This window comes from Zonotrichia leucophrys, chromosome 13, assembly GCF_028769735.1.
Source record: "Zonotrichia leucophrys gambelii isolate GWCS_2022_RI chromosome 13, RI_Zleu_2.0, whole genome shotgun sequence".
In the NCBI taxonomy this organism is placed as follows: Eukaryota; Metazoa; Chordata; class Aves; order Passeriformes; family Passerellidae; genus Zonotrichia; species Zonotrichia leucophrys.
Window position 1 is genome coordinate 4,176,884 of NC_088183.1, and position 25,515 is coordinate 4,202,398.

A 25,515-nucleotide genomic window follows, 5' to 3' on the forward strand; every position below is an offset into this window, starting at 1 on the left:
AGGCAGACTGGCTCAAAGATGGAGGGTGCATTTCTCAAAGAACTTCTAATTAGGAGATCAAGGTGTTGTCTTCTAAAGAATAAACCCCTCTCTTCCCCTCAGATTCAGTTTCCTCCAAAAGTTTCTAAGGAAAAAATAAAAGCCTGTTTAATGGATTGAAATATTTCATTTCTGTTTCAATCTCTTCCCAGTTAGGTCCCACAGAATGCTAAGAAATTTAGGAGAGAAATTTGAAAAAAGTTTTGTTACAAATTAAGAAAATGTTCTCTGTGTGTCAATAAGTCAATTTTAACACTACTGAAATTCCTCCACCCTGTTTTACCCTGAAAATAAAGTTGAATCATTTCCAAAAGGTTCAGCAGCACTGGGAGACACATCAACAGCTGGTGGAATATGGTTTCTCTGACATTTCTCTGGCCAGCTCTCATCATCCATAGCAGGATGAGCTGGTCACATCTGCTGACCTCTTAAAGCAGTGTGGCTGCTGTGAGTAATTCTGTGTCTTCCCACACTGTCAATAATTCCTACAAAGCATCACCATCCCAAAGCCTATTGTTACCACCTTCCAGCCTGGCAGGGAGAAGTATAGAATAGGGCTGGTTTGCATTCTCAAATAAGGGAAAAGACATTGCTATGCTAAAAAGAAAAAAATTTTAAAAAGCCACCTTCCCCACTGACCCTGCAGAACACACTTTGTGCTGCTTGTTCCTGAGTGCTGGATCCCTAGAGACTGGAAAATTCATCCTTATTTATTTATTTAAATTAAAAATCCTAGCTGTGACCTTAGAGGTGTGTGTTTATTATCAGCTCCAATGCACTTGTCACAGCCTTGGCTGGAAGGGAAGCCAGGGGAGGATTTAAAAATAATAATAATAATCCAAGAAATTTCTCCATTTCAAATGTCATTGGGGTTTTTTTGTTTCTAATTAGAATATGGTTTGCCTTTTAGATTCCAAAGCTTTTGGATTAGTGGTTTTCAGCATGATGTCATTTTCCTGTCTATATGACCACAGCACAGCCTTGCTTCAAGTGTTTGGTAACAACAGAGAAAATAACCGTGGAAACCTCTCTGTAATTCTGCAGGATCTGAACTGGTGCCACACCATTACCAGGCAGTTCAGGAGCACAAGGGCAGGACCTCTGCAAGGAGTGTGTCTATTCCCTCTTATCCTTTCCAGAAAGTGAGTATTGGCCCAAATACAAAACCCACAAGGCTCAGCAGCTCACATGGTTACCTGCCTCAACTACCCAGTATGGTCATGTGTAAAGTGATGTGAGTTTGCCTTTAAAACAAAGCAGGCAGAAACAGAATTAGTGGACCAGATTGATTCCACTTATAGCTACATTATATTATTCTAGAGCTAAATTCCATCCATATGTGAATTGCAACCCTTCAGAGATTAAAAGTATGGGCAATTTCTGGTTTGCCATCTCTATTTCCTCCCAAACGCATTTCTGCTCCTCTTGCAGAGCAAACAAGACCACTGGTATGTGCTATCCATGTTAGAATCAGCATGGCTAATGTTCCTGATAACCTTAACAACATAATTAAAATTATTCAAGACAGTTATTAGTCATATTATTTAGGGAGAGTTCTCAGGTCTCACAATCTCACCTAAGAGGGTGAACACCAAAATGGGAAGAGAAGGTGGTAGTGAAAAGATAACTTGGCTCAACAGCAAGATAGCAGCTGATCAACCCTTTTGTAAACTGCATTTAGACAACATGGATTTGTTTTTTCCAAGGGTTTGAGTGTTTTTGTACATCTCACTATTGATGGATTTTCTGCTTCTGTCAGCAATTGGCTTAACAGCAGTGGTTTTGGAGATGCTTGGGGTTTTATGGATATATTTCAAACAATCCTGTCAGGTAGCCTTGTGCCTTTGAATCCTCCACTGCCATATGTGCTCAATAAAAATCCAGCCTTGGTCTTCTCTGCTTATCCTGACTTTGGAGCCCCAAGGTCCTCTCTGTCATGGTCAGAGCTGCACAGAAAGAGACACCTGGGGTGGGGCCCAGATGCTGAGCATGGTTTGGGGAGTGACAACTCATCTCCCTCAGCTCCACTGAGCAGCACTCTGGACATCAGGTGAGAGAACTGGCAGGCTGGGCCAGCAGAAACACAAAAGCACCCTGCCCCTGTGCCCCCCTCCCAGAACCAAGGCACACACACCCTGCATGTAAGACACACCCCAAAAACCCACCTTGCTGACCCTCCCTCAAGTCTCCATGACAAACCCATTCATACTGAAATGATAATAGCTGACAGGAATCAGTTTAGTTTGGCTAAAGAGGAGGCATCCTAAGGAAAAAAATATGGTTTTGGAGGCCCACCCAAAAATGCAAAGGCTGGACTCTGTCTGAGAGCAGAACTTGGCCTCCTGTCTCTACTCCCACAAAAAATGCTTGTAAATGTTATGCTCTTTGGGCTGGATTTTTTTTTTCTTCCCTGCATTAAAAACTGAGTGAATTTAGTGCTTATAAAACCAAGAGGCTGATAGCAACTGGCTAGAACCAGATGTTAGGGAGACTGGAGCATATCAAGCGAACAGATCCTGCACATAGAAGTATTCAGAAGTATGTGGCTGCATTACTTATTCCCAGTCAGATTATCAAACAGATTGATTTCTAAGTATAAAAACATGATGCTCAAACCTCAGGCCTTGGGAAGGAAGGGAAGAGGGGGAATGTAAAGATGTCTGTATGTATTCACATCTATAGATTTAGAAAAAAGAAATATTTTCCCTCTCCTCCATCATTTGCAGCTCTGTCCCTCCCTACTGCCCCGACCAGCAGTGCACAGCAAGCCCAGCAGGGACAGATGCAATGCTCAGTCACATCTCCAACCCAGCAAGGTGCTCAGCCTTTGGAGAATGAGCATCCCAGTGTGGGGACAAGATCATTTCCCAGGACATCCAGCCCCACATTCCCCTGATGTGGAGCCTCCTTTAGCCACCAGCACTCAGGTTGCACACAAATCCAAACACTTTTAGGAAGACTTGTACCAGAAACACGTGCCTGAAGTGCCAGCATTCCTTTCAACAAGGCATGGAAGGTAACTGGTGCAATCTGCCAGTAAACCCTATGGAAACACAAGCCTGTGGAGCTGGCTCCCTTAAGGGATTTGAGCTGTTAGTTTTAATGGCTTGAATGGGAGGGTTTTTTCTAACAAAAACTGGATCAGTTTTATTGACTTAGAGTGAAATGTTTCCGTTTATAGCTTGAGATTTCTGCTAAAAGATTTAAACAACCTTAAAGGCTCCTCCTCTGCTCCCACATCCCCAGCTCTGCTCAGTGCATCCCCAGGTGACTTTATTCAAACATCGAGGCCTCCAAAAGCTCAGTTCTGGCCTTCAGGCTCCTCCTGGTACCATCTCCTTCCTTGTTGCTCAAGTTTCCAGAGCATTTAGCTATCAGCAGGCACTTGTGATGTGCTGGTGCTAATGAAGCTCTTCCAGAGCCTTTTTCCACCATGGCCTCACTGCCAGCTGGTTTCAGCTGACCATCAACCAACAGCATAAGAACCAACACAGCCTCAACTCAGCTTCTTCTTTAGACAGAGTTTTCCTTGGATTTCCATGTCACAGGCTCTGAGGCCAGAAGGAGCCATTCCATCCCTCGCTCACGATTTTGCACCCCACAGAGCCTTTACCACCCCATGGTTTGTCACCACATCCACCACCCGTGGGTCAGACAGCAACATCTTCAGCCCCAGCCAGGGCAGAGATCCAGCAGGTGAGATCCCCCTCCTTAGGGGATCCTGCCCTGCAAACCATACTGGATCCCTAAGGACATCAACCAACTTCCTCCAGAAAACAATTCCTTCCCAGCTGGAGCCAGCAATCACTGCAGTCCATGTGCAATCTCAGTTTCTGCTCTACAGCAGCAGTGTCAGGCCAGCAGACACCCTCCCTGAGGGCCATCCCTCCCTCAGCTGCACACTCAGGACCATCAGTTTCATCCTTCTTTTCAGCCCACGACCACACATCACAAAGACTTCTGCTGCTCAATGCAACTTCACCCGAGTGCAGTTGGACACACACAGCTCTCACCTTATTTATCTGCTTCCAAATTGTGGAGAGACTGAGATCTTTATGTTCTTAGTCATCTGTGCAGCACAGACTGGGATCACAGGTTGCCATTATTAGGTAGAGCCTGGGAAGAGAGGAGACAGGAAGTGAACAGAAACATTGATGGCTGTGGTGGCGGCTGCAATTTTAATCCAGTGACTCAAGCTTGGCAAACAGAAAGGCTGCAATGTATTAAACTGTGAAGAGTTTACAAGAGCCGAACATCTAAAATATAGCTCTGAGAAATTACTCCTTAAAGCAGGCAAGCAAGAGCATCAGGAACAGAACCAGGAGAATATTGTTTTCACAGGAAACACTCTGTGGGTGTGTTATAAGCTCTGTTCTTTGGCCTGTCACCACATAATTTCTGCACTTCTTGTATTTCTCTCTTTTCTCATACTCAAGCACTGTCCTGTGATACAGCAGAAGTGCATTTACAGCTAAAATTACAAAAGTGGTCCATTATGTTTTCTAAGGTAGTAAAAAGGCTGCAGTTTGTCACAGCTGTCTGGAGCCCCAAACACCTACAACTGGCAGAGCTGTGAGCCCCTTCCTTCAGCCCTGGCCCAGGCTGGATCTCTGTATGTGTGCATACAGATTAAACAAGAGGTCAGAGCATTCCTAAGCACTTATTTCAGAGCAGCTCTGCTTCATCTGCTGCTTCTTGCCTTCCCACAGTGGCCACACCAGCTTTCCTATCTTACAGGGCAGGGGGAGTGTGGTGAGTCAGCTCCAGGGGGCTCTTTCCAGAGGGGAAAACTCTCAGCATGTCCAGCAGGAAAGCTGCAAAAAGATGGGAGAGGGGCAGCAGAGCCTCAGGGCAGAACCAACATGAGAAGCCCAGGAAGACTCAGCCCTGTGTTGTTCCAAATCAACCTTTTCCCTTGGAGGCCTCCCAAATTCAGCATGTAGGCACACCATCCCCTTACCTCCTCTTCAGCTTCCCCAGGGAAGGAGGAATTTAGGGACAACAGGTAGGGATAGTCCTCAGGCAGCACTCACTCATGCTGCTCCCAAACAGAAACTAAGCTCCATCACCAAGGAGCACACATCCCTTCTGCTCTTCACAAAACTTTTATAAGCTCAAGGCTCCCAGCAAGAAAGCCCAGGCCAGGCCCTATTTCAGTTGATTATGGTAATTGTGTTTTCCCTGTGTCAGATGTGTTGAGAAGGGCACAGCTGTGGAGCATCTCCAGCAATGGGGAGGCTCACCCAGGGTGTTGCTGGGTTGTTTCCATCTCACCAGAAACCACCAAGCAAAAGAGTCTGGAGGGAAGTTTGTATGGAGCAAAAGTGCTATGGATTTTTGGAAGCTCCATCAGTTTACACTGGGGTCACAACCCTCCCCTTCAGAAATGGTTGCAGAAGACTCAGGTCATGGTTGAACGAGGCTCCCACCACTCAAATGTCAGAATCCATCTTTTGAAAACAGATGGAGAAAAGGCAGATCCCAGCTCACACACCCAGTGGGGTTGGGTTCAGCTGCAGGACACATGAGAGGGAAAATGACTTTCTGTAAGGTCCTTTCAACCTCAGGTGCAGCCCCACTTCTGCAGGTGAATCACCCTTAAAAGACAGGCAGGGACTTGCATTGGAGGGAGAGAATTTCAATCTACTCACTGCAAATGCTGGGCTCTGAGAAGGTCTGGGTTTAGGCTTGAAGATCAGTGTGAGTGGTATTAAATCATCCACATCAGTCTAATTAACACTACAAGGGAAGACAGAGCAGTTTTATGTTATTAACTCAGGGTAAAGAGGTTATGTCAGAGCCTGGTGGGCAAAGCTAAAGGTGGCACTGCTGATGTGGGCACAAAAGAGTTTCACTGACTCTAAGCTGCCTCAGCTCGCTTAACAAAACACATTATTTTTCCCCTGTGGAGGAAATGAGGGTCTCATCTAATTCCAACAACTGAGTTGCTGGGCATGGTGCAGCTCATGTCCCCATAGCTGAGAGGAAAAATAAACAAGGAGCAGGCCCTGCAGATCAGAGGGGGCTCCTCTCTCTGTTAGGCCTGCACGAGCCTCAAGATGGAAGTCTACTCTCATTTGAGGCCTTTGGGTGCTTGTGTAGTATAAATATTTACTAATAACACAGAGAGAGTGAGAGCAGGAGAATAGTCATTTTTCTCAGTGGCTTAGGGTTAAGTACAGGGCAATGGCATCTTAAATCCAGATGTTCTCCTTTTGGGATTTGCCCACGAGGCATATTCTCATGAGATTTCCCTGGCATTTTGATTTGGATAGTAGCAAGCACTTTTAGCCCAATGATATCATGAGCAGATGACTCAAAATGCTCAAGGATTTTCTTTGTAAATTCCAGCAGTTTATTTTATGACTAATGCAGGGCAGAAACTTCTGCAGATTTCATCTTCCCATCCTTCTGTGTTTCTATTTTCAGTTGGTTTTAAAGGATTCTGAACTTGGCCTGCTAGCAGAAGATTTATTTAAATTTATATATTATATATAAATACAAATATTGTGTGCACATGAGGGTGTGTGGGAGCTGTTCCCAAGGTGGTGGTGAAACGACACATCCTGATGGAGGCAGAACCAATGGAGATGTTGGGGGCTGCCCCCTTGGGAGACAGGGATAAAATAAACATGGGAACATCCTTCCCATTGCAATTGCAGCAGGGCACAATATTTAATGCCATTTTACCACCTGTGCTTGGAAGAAATGTCTCAAAAGTCACCGTTTTTGCACCTTTGGCCAAACCAGCAGCAGTTTCCAGATCCTTTCTGTAAAATGCCCTGAATGTGGCAGGGGAGGGTGGAAAAGAAGCCCACGACCCCCCAGCAGTGGGGAGGGTGTTTAAAACCAGGCAAACACTGGACAGAGAGAATAAATCCGGGAAATTCACTGGAGGTGAAGCTGGGCTGCCTTGGCCAAGGCAGTTGCACAACAGCATCAATTCAAGGCTTGCACAGGGGTGATTTTTCTCTCTGTCCAATTCACCAAGGACTTGCACGCTACTTTGGTGGATTTTCTGCACAATTACAGATTATTGCCATGGTAACAGATGCATCACATGACAACTTTGTTACCTCAGAGACAAGAAACAGCTGCTTAAAGAAACAGGCGTCCACCAGGAATGGGGATATTTATTTTCTTTTTTTTTTCTGTTGGCTTCATATTGTTTCAGAAGTCTTCTCTGGTTTTCTCATGGATGCAGCTTCCATCATTTGTATAGTTAAAAATGTTTCAGTGCATCAACTCAAAGTTTTTGTCTCCTACATCATATTTTTGCCTGTTACTAGAAATGCAGTGTGTGTGTGGAGAAAAAAAAATAGAGTTCCTGTAATTTTGGGAGAAACAAAATGGTTTTTTTATTCCCTCATAAGCATCTCTCTCTAATGCTGCCATTTTGTTTTTATTAAGTTAAAGACCACTGAAGCATTGCTAATATTATTATTTGAGAGAAATCCCAGATCCCTTGAAGTTAATGCTACTTTGCTTTTGGTTTGAGGGAGGCCAGAAGTTCTCTCTCAGGCCATAATCCCATATTCTGCAGAGAGTCAAGGCCCTCTCTGCCCCAGGTACCTCCAGAGCACCAGCCACATGTACAGAGTTTAACTGGCCAGGGAAACCTAGGAGATGATAAATTCTTGTGTAGTTCAAAAATAATTCTTTACATTTTTGAAAAAAAGTTCAGAGACATCATTTATTGCTAGCTCATTTTTAGGCAATTTTAAATTAAAAGGACAGCTTTAAAAAGCTTCACCAAGTAAGCCAGCCAGTTTGGATTTTTTATTCCAGTTGCCAATTTATTCTAATTTTTCATGCATAAGGAATAACGAAACCTCGATTTTTTTTCCTGTTCACCTTGGGGAGCCCAGTGGGGCTCATTCACTGACTGCACCAGACATGGATGGCACAAATCACTGTCCCCAGCCCAGGGCTCAGCCCTGGCCCCCTGGCAGCATCTCCAGCCCCCATCCTGAGCATTCCAGCCTTGCCCATTCCAGCCTTCACCAGAGACCTGCAGCTGCCTCAAAGTCACCCCATTCCCCAGCCCCCAGTGGTGTTAATTAAGGACCTGCCGGAGCTCAGACAGCCAGACCACTTCAGCCCACAGTGAATGTCTGATTAATTAAAGGCTTATAATTAACCTTCATGGCTGGAATTTCCCAAAGACCTTCATGGGCTGAGGTACACGAATCCCATCGACCTCAACGGGAGGCTGGAATCAAATTGGTTTTGTGCCTTGCTGGGGATCCCCCTGCACACCAGCAGAGTGAAATGTTTCCCTTTCCTGGGTTTGGATGTGTTTTCCCAGGTTTGGATGTGTTTTCCCGGGTTTGGATGTGTTTTCCCGGGTTTGGATGTGTTTTCCCAGGTTTGGATGTGTTTTCCCAGGTTTGGATGTGTTTTTCCAGGTTTGGATGTGTTTTCCCGGGTTTGGATGTGTTTTTCCAGGTTTGGATGTGTTTTCCCGGGTTTGGATGTGTTTTCCCGGGTTTGCATGTATTTTTCCAGCCTTGCAGAGCTGCTCAGAGAGAGCTGGAAAATGAATCCTGTGCAGAAAACCCTGCTGTGCCCCTCTGTGCCACCACCAGCCCTGCTCACACCACGGCTTTGCTCGGCCAGAGCTCAGAGCCGGCACCAACTCTGCATCCAATGGAGCTTCTCCAGATTTATCCCACCACAAAGGAGAACAAGAGTCTCCAAACAGCCCTAGAAATAAGAACTGAGGAAGAGAGACACATCAGACATTAGAGAAATCCTGACTTTTTTTATTTAACTGTTTTGTTTTAAATTTTCTTTCAGGAGTCACATTTTTTTTCCCCAAAAAATTTTAACTAGGAAGTCACCTCAGCACAGGACATTTTTGTTAATGAAGACCACTGCCTTAATGTGGTTTTCTTTAGTTAAATATTTCTGGTAATGAAATTCTGTTGTACAGCTTAAATTAGCACTGTAATTTTTTGCTATAGTTGTTTTTATTTGACCACATGGAGCTCAGTGACTTATAACCCAGTCCCTCAGCCTATTTTTAAATTTCATGTGGACTTTTTCAGTCATTTAGTAGCTTTTTTTAGAAGCATGAGAATGGAAAGACCAAACAATGTTGCTTTATCATTGAGAGCTTTTGTTTCACAGGATCACAACTGAAATGAGTTTGTTCAGCTCTCAGCCCAGGCTCCAGGGAAGAAGAAATCACAATTTTTTAATAAAACGGCTCCCAGTCTTGTAATTTCTGGTTCATGCTAGCCCTCTATGGAAGATGTTACACAGTTATTCTATGATCCAAATCTTGGTCCAAATGATCCAGAGGAAAGCAGACAAAACTGGACAGCCCAGTTATTGCACGCTGTTCCCATCCTGGTGGGTACAGGACTTCAGGGCTTTGCCTCCTTCGTTCCCTGATTTCCCCCTCTCCTCTTCCTCAGCTGTGGTAGTGCTACTGATAAACCAATGAGAAACCCTCAGGTGATGCAGGAGTGATGAAAAGCTTCGACAGCACAGGGATCCCTGCAGTGACATCTGCACTCCTGATCCTAGAGATCAAGCTGTATTAATCTGGCTTTGGAAAACTCCACAAGATCTCACCTAGGTGCCACTCTGGGTATTTTCTTCATCATCCCACCCCCCACTTACTTGTTAAGTCCAAAAAACATTTTTGATTTCACTTGGAGACAAAGGAACAGGGGTGTAGTGAAGGGAGAGAGGGATGCTCTTGGTCCTTCAGTGAAGTAAAAGGAGAAAATCATCTGAGAGAAACACCCCAAACTTAAACAGGGCATTAGACAGAATTAACAGACCAGACCTCCAAGCCATCAGAAATTCCCGGCTGAATAAAAGATTGATTTCAAAGACTCAAAGATACCTCAAGGCCAGCATTTCCAAAGAAGATGGGAGCTGATTGGAGCTGAAGCATTCCTCTTGTTCGGTGCATTTGAGTGAGCGCTTTAAGTCTCCAAAGATTGAACTATAAAGAGAAATTAGTTTATTAATAATTCACAGGCTCCAAGAAGAAAAAAAGTCAAAAGCATATGCTCATGAAGAAAGCTGATTTTATTTTCCCTGTTTAGAATTGAGCAACATGTAAAAAATTGGAGAGTGTCGAGCTCAAAAATTTAATTCAGGGCTTTTTCTCTTCCTTCCCTTTAACCCAAGCAAGGGTATATTCCAACTTCGTCACAAGCACTGAAAGTTCTTCAAATCCCAAATGGTTTATGTGAAACATTAAAAGCACACTATCATCTTCAGCTCTTTAATAGTTTAGGACGTTTTCATGGCATAGTTATTATCCAATAGCTCTTAATTGCAGCTTGTACATTTCAAGACAACACATTCATGGACTGGAGTAACAGAGATTTTAGACTCTCATCCAGCATCATGGCAAAGCACATCCTTACTGTAGATGTCTCATTGAGTCTGGCACTTCCCTGTCCCACTTTGCCAAGTTATGAGGTCTGTAACATTCATATGCTTAAAATCAATCATCTTATTCCTGATTCTGTGCTTGTCCCTTATAGTTTTGGTAATTGCTTGATTTAGGACACTAGGTAAACACAAGAATTGAAGAATTCGATTCTTAAAATTCCCTAAAAGATAGACAATAAGGGGACAGTATATTTTAGATAAAATGCTTTCCATTGTCCAATGGAGAAATTAGAAGTGCAGGGTAGATGTCTCAATTTTTGCCACATTTATTGGAATATTGGTTCTTCTAAAAGTGAATATTGGTTCTTCCTTTAAAGTCCTTGTTTCCCTCCACAGGAGACTGAATATTGAGTATTTTATCCCAAAAAGAGCTGCACAATTAGATATTACAGGGGTTTTTTTCCTCCAATCTCAGAAAAGAGAAAAGTCTCATACCATGACCCAACCTCAGCAAGGAAAATACAGATTATGAGTTCAAATTACATTACTAATGTAATGTGTCAGTCCCGTTTGTTTCTTGGTTTCCATTCTATTGAATCACAGTATTACTGCTTTTGGAAGGAATCTGATGATAAAGAAAGCCACCTCCCAACAACGGAGGGGAATGATAAAAGAAGAGGCCAGCCATCATCATCCTGAAGGAAATAACCAACACTGGAGCCCTGGAGCAGCTGTGATTCCCACGGGACTCTGCTCTGAGTCAGAACCCAGGCTGCAGCTGATGCTCATCCCCCTGGATCCCACTCACAGCCAACAAACTGTTGCTCTCAGAAAATAATACTTTAAACCATGTGAATTTTTTCCCCCAAAGATAATTATTTATTTCACCTCTGGGTGAACCAGAGAGGAACGTGTTCCAGAGCAGCACTAGAAGAATGTGAAAAGCTCAGATAAATTCCTTGTGAGGTGATTTGCCTTTTTCCCCCTCTCTTTGTGAGAAATGTGTGGCTGGGAGACAGAGATCTCTGTCCTGACAGCAGGTTCCTCACAAGACACAGAGTTCAGGGTGCACAAAGAGCAAAGCAAAGCAGGTTCAGCTGCTCTTGGCTGCTCAGAGTTGTTTCCTAATACTCTGCATGGCTCAAGCAGAGGATTAGGCTGTGATAGGTGAACTGCAAGAGATGGAGGTCCAAATTCTGGAGTTACTATTTCATCCTCTCCCAGGCCAATTTCCTCTTGGCTCCAGCTAGAGTCCTTGAAATCCAGGGAAGTTTTGCCTGACTACAGAGTGAGTAATGATTCCAGGAATCAACATTTGGAGATAACACCAAATTGAGTATCTTTGCTAAATTAACTTTCCTCCTAAGGTCATCTCCGTAACACTTGAGCACACAATGTGTTATTTTCGAAACGAGCCGGTCCCTATCTGTTTATCATCAGGCCAATACACGAATTCCTGATCATTTCTCCACAAGGCACACATAATTTGAGGCCATTAGGCAGTGCTTATCCATACCTCCACCGGGCAGATGTGTTCCCTGGGAGCGCTTGTCCGGAGTCTGGCAATAATAACGCAGCACGGGCAGGAAAATCAATCCCAACAAGTTTCAGAGGGACCCTTCCAAAGCTCCCCAGCATGTGACAGAGGGCTGCTAATGAGAGGGAGAGATCACATTCATTGCATGAGTGACAGGTGAAAGGGAAGATTAACGTTAGCATACACCTGCTCTTTGGTGCCCCAATTAAGACCTCCTACTGTCAGCAGTAACATAAGATGCAAATCAGCCCCTGCCCTTCCCCCTCCTCCTGGAAGGTTGTGGCAGGATTTGGAGAAAAACGCAATGAGACAAGAAATGCAAAATCTTGAATGCCTTCCTTGCTCTGCAAACCTTTTTCTTGCTTCCTGATTCTGCCCTTTGGGATCCTTATCCTGCCTTTTCTTTGTCACCACTCACCTGATTCTTTTCACCTAGAGAGAGGAAATGACCTGTTTCAGCAAGGGATCCCTGCCCTGGGGACAGTCCCAGGGACAGACTGGAACACCCATGATTTGAATTGGCAATACTTATCCCTGCTTTAAATTTGTTTGAACTAACCTTGCTCGAGCTACTGGTGATAGAGGAAATGGGTGGAAATATCACTGAAGGAGATATGTGGGATGGAGGAGGGGGTGGCTCATCAGCTCATCATGGACTGGGTCTAAGGAATTGCTTTTGAGGCATTATTTTAATGCAGCATTGGCAACCCATGCTGGAATATTGCAAATCCATGAGTAGCTCTTGTGAGTGCTTTTCCAATATGTCCATACTATCCCATTTTGTCTCCTCCTAGTGTCCAATATTAATCAAATATTGCTTATCTGATGGAATTCCAGCTGCCAAGGTATTGTAGACTTCTCAAAAGCAATTGTCCTTTCAGCTTCCTTGTAGCTGTTGCATGAAGGGAACTAGTCCAGAAGGTGCAAATCCATTCCAATGGGAGGAAAAAAATTTAAACGAATTTGCATCCTTCCTTCCTTAAAAAAAAAAAACCAAAACAAAAACAAACAAACAAACAAACAGAAAAGGGGTTTTAAAATTGTACTTTAAAATAGGTTAACATTCATCCAAACTGGCTCTAGCATTTTGGGCAGGTTTTGGAGAGCATCCCTGCAGGACCCCTGCCCCGGTTTGTCCCGCCCAGCCCAATGGGCAGAGGTGACCACGCTGTGTGGCAGGCACACAGCCAGGGCAATTGGCCTTTCCTTCCTCCTCCCAGCTCTGCTGGCTGTTGGAAAACATGCATCAATTTGTTTTTCTCCCTTCAGGCAGAAAATAAAATTGGCAAAAATCATCCCAGCAGGAAGCCAGGAAGCCCTGTTTAAATTTTCCCAAGGGGAGGGGGCAACTCAGCAAAGTCAGTATTTTCCTGCAAAAAAATTTCAATTTGCGTAAAGATGACATTTTATTAGAACAATTTATTGATAGGAAACATCTAGAAATCTCATTCCAGAGCTTTATTGGCAGAGAAATGAACTCCTGCATTTCACAACCTCAGATTCTTTTCTCCTTCAGCAAACTGTCAGCTTTTGACCATTCAATTAAAAACACCCCAACCCTTCAGTTTGTTGGCCTGTTGCACGTTCTATCTGGGGTGACTTAGCCCAAATCTGAAACAATTGCACACACTCAAAGTCTTCAAAGCTCTCGAAACACTGCTGCATAGGAAGGGAATAGAATTCTTGGGACACTCTCTAGTTCATTTATCTCATCTGGTAATCTTTTGCCAATACCCATAGACAGGAGCTGAGTGGAAAGCAACAGCTCTATGGCTCAGTTTCTCAAATTCTTACTGACGCTGAAATTAAAGCCATGAAATCCCTTCTCCCAGTGGTGTTGTGAGAATAAATTCTTCAGTGGCACTAAAAGGCCCTCAGATATTAATGCTGAGTGCTTGCAAGAGTACACAGAAAGATGGATGGTGTTTGTCCTCAGCCCCCAGAAACCATTAAGTTCCATTGCTCTGCAAACCTCTCTGATGCACCAGCTCTGCTCCTCGAAGCTCTGTGCATCCAGTTTTCCCCTCTGTGTGCACATTCCATGGGGCTGGAGTGGTCAGATTTAAGGAAAGAGTCAAAGAGATGTTTTGAGAAAAATCTACCAGAAAGTGAGGACACTGCACAAACCTCATTCAGCTGCTTCACCCCAGCATCACCACTCCAGAGTTATGGACTCCTGTGAAGAGATGCAGGTGGAAAGAGGAGAGTTTGTAGTGCCTGTCTTGAGATGAAATTGGGATGCACAAGAAATTTCTGACTAGTTTTTATGCAGAGACATAGAAAAAAAAATTGCATTCATGTATTAAAGGATGTTAATTTGCTCAGAGTAATTTTCCATAGATTTTATTGATTGATTTCAGGCTTTGAGGGTTTAACTGCCATGTCAGTTTGCCCACTTTAATTTAGCATGTGGATGACTTATAACAACAAGCTGGTTTTATCACTTGAAACCCTTCCTAATTAATGATAGACAAAAGAGGGACAGAGAAAACACTCTAAGTGAACATATTACTTTCCCTTCTCTTTCATTCTGGAAAAGCTCCTAAAACTTGTGAGCTTGAGTAAATTATTTGGAAGACTGTTAAATACACAGGCACAGCAGCAGCAACAACCGTGCAGAGCTAATAAATCTCACAGAACTGAAATTATTGCAATAAGGATTATTCCAGATTTAGAACAAGAAGAATAAATATCACTATGAAAGGTCTTCATCAGTGTCTTCAGCCTCATCATTTCCTGGCTGTGATGCAGTTATTAAACTGTACACATGCTAGGGAAGAAGTCAAATTGCTACAGAACAACAAAAAAAGAAGGAATAAACCTGGCTGGGATCAAACAGGGATACAACTGTTCTGCCACTGGCTTAGCTCACAGTGCTGGGCAATGCATCGGACACCTCCCTGTTTGATTTGTCCATCTGTAAACTGTTAAAACAATTCTCACCCCAGCATCCAGGAGAAATCAATCATCAGGACTGAGCTGAACCAAATAGCCATTAAGTTCTTGGATGGAAGACATAATAGGAACACAAATATTTTCACTTGAAGTGTTATACTGCCCTCAGTTAGGCTCTGCTGGTGGTGACGTTGAGCTGAGCACATTCTCCTTGCTTTCAGGACAGGCTCTGATTTTCTGAAGATTGTATTGCAACAACACTTGCTTTATCCTCAGCCCCTTGCGAGGCTGCACACAGTAACTGGCATTGCAAAATCCCAAACTTTTAATTCAGAGACAGCTCTGAGCACTCTGCAAAGAGAACTCCAGCACCTGTTTGGAACCTCTCACCTTAGAGAGACCCTTGCCATGAACTGCCCTTGTCCTGCCCCTTATTGCACACATCAGCACTATTGCCAATTCCAAGCACTTTCCATCCTCTAGAGCAGTCAGGACAACACTTCACAGCGAGCTTTGAGGCTCTTGGAAAGAGGAATAGGCTTGCATTGTCCCCATGCTTGACCTCTGGTTTTGGTCCCTACCCCTGAAACCACTTGGATCTGGGTTTTCCTTTGGTTTTCTGAGTGACAGAAGCAGCTCTTGTGCAACCCCATGAATCCAGCAGCCAGGGCTTTGATAAAGATCCTGAAGTAGTGCAAAGAGCAAGTTCATTCTGAAAACAGGCAACACCACCAAGCTCACTAGAAAAAAATAAAAAAACCCAAATTTGTTCAATATGGGGACAGACATGGAACGGAACCTGTCCAGATCACCTCTTGAGGGCACATTCCTTCAGCAACTCCACTGCATCCTTCCAGTGACTGCCCAAAGAGCCATGGCAGCCAGTAAATACAGAGACTGCTTAGCAGAATTTTTTACACAGATAAAAAGATTTCTGAAATTCTAGGAAAGTTCTTTCCTTTTTTTTTCTTTTGTTTTGCTTTGTTACAAGCTTCCACTCTATACTGAAATATTCCAGACTTCATTTTCAATAAATAATGCAGAGAGAGTAGCTTCAGATGTAGCTGGAATCTGAGCTGAGAGCTACAGTCCTGTTGGCCCTGCCCAACTTTCCATCAGTGCTGTCAAAGATCCAGAGGCTAAAAAGAGAGGGAAATGAAAATCCTGCCAGAATTTACCCCACTGCCCCTTCTTCTCCTGGCTCCAGTGCAATCTGTTCCCAAACATCAAAGTGAAACTCCACATCTGCCTGTATTAAAGGGCGTTTTCCTTTCCTGTGCACTTTCAGCTGCACAATTTGCATGAATCCAACCTGATGATCATTGTGTGGCCCAGCCACAAAGCACAGACACAATATATGTGATGCTGTCCAGGGTCTGACCAGGCATTTTTGTTCAGAAATTTCCTTCCAACCTCTCAGGTTTGGCCATTTTTCTGTGGTGGCCTTGGCACAGAGAAGTGACAGCATGTCATTTATCCCTGAGCTCAGTGCCCTCCCCAGCTCTGCACGTGCCAAAATTGCTCGTGGAGCTCCCATTGGTTCTGACGACGCTTTCAATTTAGCAAATGTTTATGTGACTCTGGGTTGGAAAAGGATGGAAAAAGAGTCCAGGCACATCACTCTAAATAGATCTGTGGGTAACACTTTAGCTACACATTGAACTTAGATTTAGTAGCATCGTTATTGCATGTAATGTTTATTTTATTAGGTTTATTTTATTAGTGTGCCCACAGCAGAATGTAAGCCTTGTCTTTGTCAACTCTAAAGGCACCCCACAAGAGGCTCTGAGTAGAAAAATATGGTGCAGTTCATTTTTTCCTTTGGAAAAGCCAAGCAGATGCTGATGAGTGGATAGTCACAATAAGTGTGTGTTTTGAATGCACTATTAAGCTCTGAAACTCAGCTGAGTTAACTTGGTGGGAAGTTGGGTTTAATTTGATCCTGTCTCTGAGTGTTCATAAAATGATGCAATTCAGCTTTAACCAGATGAGTGGTATCATCAAAATATATTATTTAAATCCCACCCTCTCAGCCATGTAGCCAAATTGGAAGAAGTGTCACTTAAGTATCTCCTTCCAGGCCAGGAAAAGATCAGTCACACTTTAAATTAAGTGTCTCAAGTAAGGATTTAATTTAGACTTAATAAGACAGCGATTGTACATTAAATACCATTGGGTTATTAAAACCATATTCATTGAGGTTTTACAGCTATGTCAGGACAATATGCCATAAATGGAAAAACTGGTAACAAGACACAGTTATTGATTCTGACAACATGCGCTAGATAGGATGCATTCATATGTTCAGTAAAAATAAGATAAACAAGCATGTTTTCCAAAGTCTCCATGGATGCCTTCACCAAAATGTCAGACACAGAAACAAGAGCAAAATTATCCTCAGTGCCTCCCTAAGAATGAGATTCATTTTCCCTATTGTTAGGGAAACTGAGGCATGGAGAGGGCAACAAAGGTATTTTCTTAGGGTCTGCTAAACAGCTCTTGGGAAGGCGGAGATTTTTGAACTCTCCTTATATTTCTGCTGTGCTTTTACCTCAGGACAAACCTGGTAAAAGACCAGGGTGGATCTGAACAAGGAGAATCCAAAGAAGAAATCCAATCCAGCCAAGGACACCAATGTCCCCAGATGTCACAGAGGACAGGGCTGGCCTTTAAAGAAGAGGGAATGTGAGGTCTGGGCAAACCCAGAGCACCTTTTTACCTTGGGATGGGTGAAGCTCAGGAGATCCTGGATGCTTCAGAGTTTGTGAGCAGGGAACTGGCAACACCTCTACAAATCCTAGGAATGATTTTGTATTTGCATATATTCATTTACACACAAATATGCATTTTATGACTGTGCATGTATAATACATGTATATGTATAAGGAGGAACATTCCCACCAGAAGAAATCTTGGAAAAGAGATTGTTTATAACAAAAAAACATTTCCTTTGCTAACAAGTTTCTGTATTCCCCTTACTGTTATTAGAGACATTTGTGCTTAAATCAGAAGTCCCAGCCCTGCCTCTCCTTCCATCTGAGCCTACACAGATTGCATAATCCTCTGTTTGTGGCATCATCACACGTTGCTATAGAGATAGAGAAACCTGTGTGATGATGATGATGTCAAATTGCTCAGCCAGATAACACCAAAATCAAGATAGAGGAGGAGGGGGTCTATAAACAGAAGCAAAGCATCATCTCCAGCAGTCAGCAAAGAGGAAAGGTAATATTATTTATAGACCTCTGAAGGTAAACAGATGTCAGCTCCAAACAAGTGTGACTTGAAAGCTTTCTCTGGTGTGAAAGTCCCCAGCTCTGCTCCCATTTTCAAAGGCTTTGCTTCATCAACATGACTTCTTCAATTGCTCCTTTATTCAATGGGCTCAATAAATTTGGGAGAAGTTATGCTGCTACTGCCATGGGAATGTGGCAACCCTATGAATGCTGTGTCTGTCTCATCTTGTGGCTACGTCTGGAGATGGGCTAAGATCCCTTACTCACAAGAAATCTATGTTGCTCCTATTCAGGACTTGAGACAAAGTTCAGACTGGGATGTTCTGCTGTTCTAGGGAGCAGCACCCAAAATTCCCATGGGACGACACAGCCATGGCAGGGAGACAGAGTGGTGGGATCCTCACTCCCAAACCCATATGTAGATGTCAGAATTGAAGTTTTCCCTAGAAATGGAAATGCTCCTGGCTCTTGGAGGTGGAGTGCCCTGACTGTCAGGAGCCACTTTGTTCTGCAAATGTCAATCTGGGGAAGCAGATCTGATTTCTCACTTATATTTCATCTTGAATCTCTGCCTGCATCCAAGTTTTCCTCACAATCCAGACACAGGTTTACATGACAGTTGTACGAAGCTGACCTGAAAGACATTTATATTTTACAATTCCTCTGAACAGGAGAAAATGGTGGCTTGGTTCCTTTCCTGCCCAGACTGTTTAATTACTGGGGTATCATGGAATGCCTGCATTGTAATAAAACTCCAGAGTGCATCCAGGTACCAGGGGATTTATTAACTTGCACTCAACACTGGCAATCAGCAGCCAGGGTCAGATGTGCCTGGTGATGATGACATCACCATTTTTGGCAGCTCTCTCCAACGAGTGTTGAGTGAGGTAATGTCCCCAAAATTAAAACTGACAGCAGGATTAATAATGATAGATTCCTTGAGCATTCTCTTTGTGCTCTAAATTGGAGTCCTATTTCTTCTATCAGAGATTGCCAGAAGATCATCATAACACTTCAGCACAGCAGCAGTAAGGGACACCAGTGAGTGGCACTGGGTGAGGAGGTTCCTGCAGGAAGGTTTGGTCACACCTGGGCACTGACTACTGTATTTTCCACTGGAGATGGGCAGGTGTCACAGCACCTGGGCAGCTGCCATCCTCACAGCCATGCCAACACTCAGCTCTGGGTGTACAGCTGGAATTAACTCACAGGGATGTGGCTGTCAGCAGCTGAGGGAGAGTTCAGAGGAAGGGAAGGCTCTGTGTCCTGCTGCAGTCCCTTAAGGAATCTCCAGGGACACACCAATACCAGCTGGCCCACAAAACCTTGCCCAGCACATTCATGGGCATTTTTTAGATTTTCTGGAGCAGCTTGCAGGTGGTTTAGCCTGTCTGGCACAGGGAGGTTTTGGCTATTTGTTTTTGAAATTTTGCAAGGGAAAGAGAAAGGAAGGGAAAGCCAGGCTGTGGCTGACACCCTGTGATAGAGCTCCCTCTGCCCAAGACCTCAGCAGCCACAAACAAATGTCAGGAGTGCAGTGAACAGGCTAAACCACACTGACCCAGGGGAAACAGGGCTGACACCAGGGCACTGCAACCTGCATCTCTCTAAACATCTAAACTTGGCCTTTTTTTTGCTCTGTTGAACACCAGAGGGGAAGGTTTTCCTGAGACATTCCTGAAATCTGTAACAGCAACCAGTAACCTTCCATCACCATGAGATCCCAGGGGCTACAATAGACTTGCAACTTTCTGTAAAAAAAACAGAGAGTACCCATGGTCCCACTTTCTGGGACCCTCTTATCCCACTGCTCCCAGTTCCTGAGCATTTTGCTTCCTTAAACTCTACTCAGATTCCTCTCTTGACATTTCTCTGTGCTGTTTTTACCTGTCTTGCTCCTTGCCCCCTTTGCCAGCACTCTGCACCGAGACCAACACAAGCAAACAATAAACTCTGAATGCAAGTGTGAGCTTCAAAAAGAGATTTCTTACACAAGTTTTCCAAACTTGCCGGAAGGAGACTTTAGAGATTAGCAAAGGCAAGTACCTGGGTTTTTCCTGTGATCAGATTCTGTACAGCAGCAGATGGAGGTTGCTTTGGTATTTGTGGCATCTGTTGGCAAATTAAATCCTCCGATGGTCACCAGGCACTAAAATGAAGAAATAGAAAATACTGGAATTGTTTGGATCACAAACAGCTTATAGTATTTACTACCCCTAATTGTTACCTTGCTCAGATAAAATCCATCTCATCTGTGCATTACTTTGCCTGAACACAAACTATAGACCTGAGCACTTTTATGCACTTTAAAATGCTGTAAAAGCATTTGTCTTTGTGAGTAGGTGGATGCTACAGAGCACTCCCTGAGCACTCTTCTGAAAAAGGCAGGCCCTTGAAGGCCCTACAGTCCTTGAGTTGCTCCCATATTCCAGAGCAGAGCCATATATTGCTCAGTCAAAATGAAGCCATGGAAATCTGAAATAATGATGGAAGAAATGAGCAAAGTTTTGGTCATTGTTTAATTCGCTAAGAGAACAACCCCACCTAAGATTCCTTCTGCCAACTCTGACAAAGTGGCCAAAGATAAAGAAAAATATGCCTCAGAGATGGAGCACAGCTGTTAAAATAACAGTGAAGAGGAAAAAAGTGCACAATAATTTAATTAAGTAGCTGTGCCCATTCCATGTTTCTCCCCACAATGCTATTGGTAGCAAAACAAGAGTTTGTCACCAGTTTGAAATTTTAATTCTTTCCTATACAGATGTTGCCCTTAGAAATTCTTGTAATAACCTCGTAGAACTGCATTTCTCTAATGATGATAAAGTGCTTTAGTTAATTAAACCTCACAACATTTCTGAAAGTGCCATACACTAAACAGTGCAGCAGCCTCACTGCAAAACACAGCTCTCCCAAAAATCTATTTGTGGATTTTGAACTCTCCCATTCTTTATCAGTTGCAAAGGAACCTCAGTAGAAGGTTATGTAAAAATTGACAGAGAAAATGTATTGGAGCTGCTCTTATTAAAAGGTTTGGTGAAAAAAATCATCCTTTTACCAAAAAGAAAATGTTTTGCAAAAATTACTTTGATTTCACGTGAGATTTCAGCAGAAAAGTTGGTGAAGTTCAGTGTGGACTAACTTGTACCCTTAACAAAAGGGGAAAATGTGCAATCAGTCCAGACCCCAATCTTGAGGTCTGAGTTTCATATTGCAAAAAAACTTGGAAAGATTACATTTCATGTCAGTGCAAAAGCATCTCAAAATTGCGAAATGTGGTCACCAGACACAGTTGTAGTTTTACATCTCCTTCTATCATCAGGCCAGTTTGGGTCTGGTTTATATTTCCCTTTCAGGTAGTGCAGTTGATAGTACAAGCAATTACAACAATAATGCCTCCAGTCAGTGCCTACTTGTAAAAACCCCTTTCCATGGCTTGGATGTGTAACAGCATGTAGGCCTCTGAATTTACTTTGTTAAGAAATAAGCATTATATTTGCTGCCGGTGCTCTGCTATGCTGCCCATCTTTTTACTCTGAGTAGGAAAATCACAAAGGTTTCATCTGAGACTCTTTAGCCAGGGTCAGAGCAGCGTGGTTTGGGCACTGAGATTCATTGATCTGAGGACTCAGAGAGGTTTACAGTGGGACAGCTCAGCCCATGGATTAGGATTTGGTTCATGCAGGCTCTGATTCAGCAGATTAATTAAAGGACAATGTGGTATTAGGGGAAAGAGGGCATCTCATGCTTGCTGAGAACCCAAACTTCAGCCCCTGCATGGAGTTTGACTGCTGCACTTAAAAACACAGCAAGCAAGATCTCCTCTAGGATGAAAAGCTGATGCAGAGGTACTTACAGGAATGAGTTTTGGCAGCCAGGATTCATACAGCCTACCTAGGAAGGTAACAAAGAATCAAGACCTATCCTCACATCGGGTACCAGCTTCTCTCTTATTAACATTGTGGATCCTGTGGTGGTTTCCTTCACTCCCAAAACCACTAATTTAACGTACAGTACAGTCATTCTGTGTGGGGGGAAAGAGAAATTCTTTCTTCCTTCCTGTTGGAAAACTCTTTGGCAGTAACGCTTGGATTGTTTTCTTTGTAAATTATATTCATGCTGTTTTCAAGATGTTTTCCTGACTTTATTGAAATTTGACCAATTTAACGAGTAATGTAGAACTTGTTTCCATGTTAAAAAACTCTCAGAGCTGCTTGGGGATAATTATTAAAACTTCCATGTGTGCAGCAAGGCCAGTCACTTCTGCAAATAAAAAAAAGAGGAAAAAAACCAGTCTGAAACAGAAGGATGTTGCTCTAACAATAGGCAAAGGAGTGCAAAACCCAAGGCCACCAACCTTTGGAGACCAGGGGCTGTGCTGGCTCCATGCCAGGAGAATAACACTCACACCTGGCTTTCCTGCCAAGTTTCATTTCAAAAAAAGTTTTAATCACAGATAAGGGACCAATACAAAGCCCTTAAATCAGTGGAGAGGCTCACATGGAGTCTATGGGAACGTGACTCAGGCTCCAAAGACCCGACCTCTGGCCCATCCACCAAACCATGCTCCAAACTTCCTTGAATCAGTTTTTTGGGGGGACAGAGGGGCTGTGGTTTGCTGAAACCCCTACCTGATGCAGGTATGTGTGACTTTGGGGACCCTTTCCAACTTGGATGCCAGCTTACATCAATTTACATCATTTACATCACATGCCAACTTACATCAATTTACAGGAGCCCCAAAAACCTTAAAGATTTCTTTAGAAGGATTTGCTCACTGTTTTCCCTGGTGGCTGGAGACAGGTTCATGGGGACACACAAATCTGCTTTTTTTCCACCCTACCTGCTCTAGGCTCTGAGAGCAGCTTTCCAGGCAATGCTCCTCTGCAGCTGCCTTTGAGCTCCTGCCTTCCCCACATGACTCCCTGTAACACTTACAGCCACCACTGCAAATACAAGAAAAATACAGCTGGAGGTTTGGGCAACCAGAATAAATGGCCAGACATCTAAATCAATGGCTAAACAAGCACATTTGTGAATTTATGGGCACTCCCTGCTTTTAGCTACTTCTGTACTGTTATTTGGCTCAGCAGCTCTGAACAAAGCCCTTGTAACACTCCCATTTCCTCAGCATCAATAATCCATTGCAGCAGGGCTGGCTGTGCCCTGCCATGGGTGTCACAGTGCTGCAATCCAGCACCGGGTAACAGGGATAGAAGGGGGTGTTGCTGCTGGGATGGGACCCAGAGAGGCAGAGGAGAAGCTCTGCTCCCAGGAAAGCCCCCTGGCTTCATCCTTTCAGAGCTCAGTTGTGTAAAGCACCTTTTTTGGGGTTTTTTAAACTTCTTTTTTTTTTTGACACCCAGCACCAGAATAGCTACATCTGCCTGGCTGTTACTAATTCAGGATATATTTCAGATGAAATTCATTAAACACCTTTCAGTCAAAAGGAGGGGAAGCCTCTCCAGCAGTGACTCATGGAAGCGGCTCATCCTGGCAGGATGGGTGTTCAGGGAGATCTCTCTTTCAGGGAGGCGCAGGATCACTTTTCAGTGCATCATAAAGAGGTGAGGGAGGTGGAGCTGACACAAAAAGGTTAAACTTCCTTTTCCCAGCCAGCAGAGGCTGGATTTTGCGAGGAGTTCAAAGGGATGGCACACACCCATTCACTTCCAGGGGAACTTGGCAGTTTCAGTGCCTTTGAAACCTGCCTGCCCTAATGCCAGGCAGATGTTGGCAGTGCCTTCAGCTTTCCCACCCAGTTACAGTGCCCACCCCTCAGAGCAGGCAGCAACACATCTTTTACACACAAATGAGGCTCAAGGAGAGAATTTAGGGAGCCACCCCACCTTTGCAGCACTCAGCCGCTGGGTTCACTTTAAAGCCTGAGCACAAAAGTAGGAAAACCAGGTATCAAAGACAGCTGAAACATGAAAAAGTTTCAGTCAGCATTAAACCAGCAGCTGAATGTGCAGCACACCCTTAGGAACACATCAAGTAGCAAAAAAAAAGGTAAAGACATTGTCCTCTTAAGATTAAAGCAGCACACCTTAGAGTGTTTTTACTAAAACACAGCACAGTGTCAGTATAAATGGCATTTATGCATAAAAGAAGGTGATTTATTTACCCTCCTCCTCTCCAGAGACGTGGGACAATGTGTTGGTTGGAGAACTTGGCCTGGTGCTTGCCTGCACTCCTGGCTGATGGAACAGAAGGGTGTCTATGTCCAGATGTTTATTTCCTGTGGTTGAATGGGAGTGACATGGAGGGAACAAAAAAGGTTTGGTTAAACTAAAGCCTCGTGGGACAGTAAATGCAGTCAGGGATGGAGGAGGACAGCAGAATCAGTCAAAACCATCACATCTCTCTCTTTACTGAAAATTGTTCTGAATCAATGAAATATTGGTAAACCAAATCATTCTTAGATTTGTTACCTAATACCAAAAGAAATTATTCTTTAATTTTTTGCCTCACCACAAGTTTCAGCACACAGCTTTCTTTGCAACTGCTCCTTGATGGTGTCACAGCTCTGGGAATTGCTGTGAAATTCTCTGTCCACTTACAAGTGAGTCTGCAACATGGCACAGCTCTTGAGGGTGAAGTTTATGAGTCCATAACTAATATTTTCATCATTCATGCCTTAAATGCAACATAAGCCCTTGAGAAGTTCAGACCAGGATGACAGAAATAAAAAAAATGCATATTAAATTGTTTGGGTAGGAAAAAATAGAAGCACAAACATTGTACTTCCCCTAACCCAGAATAACATAATTGCCTTAAATATTTTTAGATTATAAATTGTTTCTCTTGCAAGTACTTCAGAAGTATTATTCATGTTCATGGCCAGAGATGAAAGCTCACCTTCATTAGGAAGAATTTCAGAGCCCCCAAACATTAAAGAAAATAGTTTTGGGCAGGTCAAAACACAGTTTTAAAGGAAAACACAACCATGAAAACATATTGGGAAAAAAAAAAATTGATACAAACCAAGGCAGCTCCTTCCCCACATCTGTGGATGGGAACAGATACACAAAGGATGAATCCTGGACCCCCAAGAACAGTATTTGATTTAAAATAAAGAAGGTGGGAGCTGTTGGGGGCTGCTTGGGAAGGAGCAGGGAGAGTTTTTAACTGAGATTCCCAACAGTTCTGCCCATCCCAGCAGTTCCCAGCCCTGGGATCACCCAGCCACACCTGTTAATTGCCCCTGATATTGCTCCTGAGTGTTTGGGAGGATTTCCCCTCATGTTTGTGAATCTGGGACACCTGTGAGAAATTTGCAGTAAGGAGTGCTAAAGATGCATTTCATTTGTTTATTCTATATATCTATACACACACACACACATATATATATATATATAAAATTGACTTTACAAGCTGCATGACAGGTTACTTAAGTTACCTGATATCATTTTGATATCATTTTTCTACTCCCAAGGCATTTCAAAGGTA

General features: G+C 43.5%; 1 long non-coding RNA gene across 5 annotated transcripts; it reads right to left on the bottom strand.

Annotated features, from left to right (window-relative positions):
- Positions 1-9,191: 9,191 nt before the first annotated feature.
- Positions 9,192-25,209, bottom strand: LOC135453809 (uncharacterized). Of its 5 annotated transcripts, none has more exons than XR_010441949.1 (8): positions 25,051-25,209; positions 24,191-24,304; positions 22,907-23,009; positions 21,920-21,957; positions 20,113-20,215; positions 14,063-14,111; positions 11,915-12,047; positions 9,192-10,000 (listed from the first exon to the last, which is right to left on the bottom strand). It is a non-coding gene; the product is annotated as an uncharacterized LOC135453809 (long non-coding RNA). The 5 variants fall into 5 exon arrangements; XR_010441948.1 differs by having other exon boundaries at positions 11,915-12,050; XR_010441951.1 differs by lacking the exon at positions 21,920-21,957 and having other exon boundaries at positions 11,915-12,050.
- Between the last annotated feature and the right edge of the window lie 306 nt (positions 25,210-25,515).